Below are 2,821 nucleotides of genomic sequence, written 5' to 3' on the forward strand. Positions count from 1 at the left end.
AAACTGGAGGGGAAGGGGGGGAAAAAAAACCCCAAAAAACAACAAAAACCCACAACAGGAAAAGGGAAGCAGGCTAAGCCCGGCTCGTGTTGCCCTCCTCCCACCCCATCCCCAGCCAGCCGGGCGCGGCGCAGCCCCAGCGCTGCGGGCGGGCGGGCGCTCCCCAGGACTTTCTCCAGGATCCCTTCCGAGGGACCCTCCTCTCCCCACCGCCCCTCACCAAAAAAATAAAAAAAAAGAACACTCCCCCCCCCCCAAGCCCTCCCTCCGCCCCCCGAGGCCGGCGCGGGCGGGGCGGGGGGGGGGGGTACGCGGCCGGGCGCGCGCCGCGGCGCCCATCGGGTGGCAGCAGCGGCCCCTCCTGCGCCGGCTGGCGGCCCGGCGGGCGCGTGCGGCCGAGCGAGCCGGTCTCGTGGGCGCGGGGGAGCCGCTCGTGCGCCGCCGCGCCGCTCCGCGTCTTCTCGCTTCTCGCTTCCGCGGCTCCTCAGGATATTTCGGGTGGATCGTGGTTACCAACCAAGACCTCCTCCTCTTCTCTGCTGACCACTTGTCATTTTCACCGGGGATTAGTATCGTTCGGGGCAAGCGGACAAACGATTTTGTTTTTTTCCTTTCTTCTTTTCCTTTTGGAGATTTGCCCCCCTCCTTACATCTTTTTTTTTTTTTTTTTTTTTTTTTTTTTTTAAAATCTTGTGGCGTGGTAGCGAGGGTGCTAGGACCCGGCAAGCACCCGCCCCCGCCACCCCCCCCCCACCCCCCGCCGCAGCGCTTTCCCCACAGCCGCCCGGCACCAGGAAACCCCGCCGGCCCGCCGCTCGCCGAAGACTTGAGCGCGGCAGCCCGGATCCGGCCCGCGGCGGCAGCGCGGGGCGCGGAGCTGCCCGCGGGAGGCGCGGCGGCCCCCCTCCCCCAGGCCGGCCGCCCCCTCCTCTCTCTCCCCTCCACCCCCCGACCCCCCCCACACCCCCCACCGCACCTGGATGGTACCTCCCGCCGGCGACGCGGGCACTTTCTGAACTAAGAAGGAAGGGGCGACTCGGGGCGGGGGGCGGGGGGGGCCGCCGAAGTCTGTATGGAATTACCTGCGCCCGCGGCGGAGCTGGCAGCGGCGGATGGATGGGCGCCGCGTCCGCGGCACTCGCGGCCAGCTCAGCCCCAGGAGTAAACACGGGGCTTCTCCGGGCGAGTGCGCAGTGTGGTGACCGGCACTCGCCTCGCTGACTGATCGCACCGGAGGGATCTGTCGGGAGACTCCTGTGGGTAAGGTCATTTTATCCAGGCAAAAGCCCGGCATTGCTAAACTTGGTGGCGTGTGGTTGAAATGGGTACTTTCAGGATTGCTGCATTACCCTGATGCGAGGGGCTCCAGCCGTTATTGGCAGTTGAGTGGAATAACTGCAGTAGGTCTTCTGGTGAGTGCTTTCTGCGATAAATAATAATAAAAAAAAAATTAAAAATCTCCTCCGCCCTCTCTATTCTTGCACCCTCCGGATTTGGGAGCATACTGTAAAAGCAAGGAGTCTCTCATTTACCCCCCTTTTCATTTTTTTTTTTTTTTCTCCTTTTTTCCCCCGATGGTTAATATTTTTTGACCGAAAAGGCTATGTGATAGTAAAGAAACTCTCCGTGATGGAATCTATTTATTTTGAGATAGGATCCCATCCGCTGGTTAAAAAAAATATTTCCAACTCTGTGCAGCATTCTGCTGCATTTCATAGCTGCAGTGGAGGGAGAGAAATCCTGCTTTTCAAGTTGTTAAACTTTAAGGTGGCGATCCTTATTTGATCGTGGTACAGTGCTTTGGTGCTAAGGGGGTTAAATGCCACTGATAATTTGGGATTACAGCTGTTCCTGTAAATCCTGTAAGGAAATTATAAATTGAGGAACGTTAAGGAAAAAAAAAATCTAATAGCAGAAATATCATAGATGTCAGCAGCCTGAAAAATCTCTCATCCACCTGCTCTTATGAAATATTTTTTTCACCCGGTAACTTACCTACTGAAACCTCAGACCACGTGTAGGGGAGTGGAAGATTTGCAAACAGAGATGCTATCTTCGGTATTTCATACATATATGCATCTGGCTGAGGGGCTGTGTGTGAATTAATTCCTCTGTTAGTTGTGTGAAGCGAGGCAGGGAGGAAAAGGAGAGGAAAGATCGTCTTCTTAAGAACAGAAGCGAGCAAGGGAAGCACTTCAGCCTTCAGAGATTTAAAGGGATCCAAGCAATGCACGTTGGTAATCTTTCTCTGCAAAACCAGTTCTGATAGAGGGAATGGGGGAAGGTTGAGGGAATCGATAGTGATGACGTTGTGCAGTGCAATGCACTGCAATGCTAAAGTTATATAGTGTGCGCGAAAATATATACCCTCATGTACTGCTGGTGGGTTCATGCATAATGGATGGAAGAAGATATGCAGATCTATCTGTAGGAAGATGGATGTATTTGTGCAAAGACGGCGATTATGTAACTTGATTACATCAGTGGCATCAGTCGCTGATAGTGGAATAATACGATGCTCATATAGTGTATCGATTACTTGGATTAACTTTGTAGCGCTCCCGACAGCAAGGGATGGAGACCTGGGCAGGGGAGGGGAGATCCTTGCTCAGCTCCTGACAAGGGGTTTGCCTCTTGCAGGCTGCCTTTTGCATCCGTGTGCTCCTGGTGGAGTTTCCCCGGGACAGGGAGTCCAGGAAGGAGGAGGCTGCCTGGTTGCTAATTCAGCCACACCCGTGGAGAGGGCTCCAGAAAAGCCCCTGCAAGGCTGCACAATGGTCCCATTGAGCAGATCTGGCTGCGTGCTTCTCGGCAAGGTCAC

General features: G+C 55.2%; 1 long non-coding RNA gene across 1 annotated transcript; it reads right to left on the reverse strand.

Annotated features, from left to right (window-relative positions):
* Window positions 1–685: 685 nt before the first annotated feature.
* LOC122152948 lies at window positions 686–2,251 on the reverse strand. The gene is made up of 2 exons (XR_006164952.1): window positions 1,996–2,251; window positions 686–1,423 (listed from the first exon to the last, which is right to left on the reverse strand). It is a non-coding gene; the product is annotated as an uncharacterized LOC122152948 (long non-coding RNA).
* Window positions 2,252–2,821: the final 570 nt, after the last annotated feature.

Source organism: Tyto alba, unplaced genomic scaffold (genome assembly GCF_018691265.1).
Source record: "Tyto alba isolate M040663 unplaced genomic scaffold, T.alba_DEE_v4.0 Super-Scaffold_14, whole genome shotgun sequence".
NCBI classification, from domain to species: domain Eukaryota; kingdom Metazoa; phylum Chordata; class Aves; order Strigiformes; family Tytonidae; genus Tyto; species Tyto alba.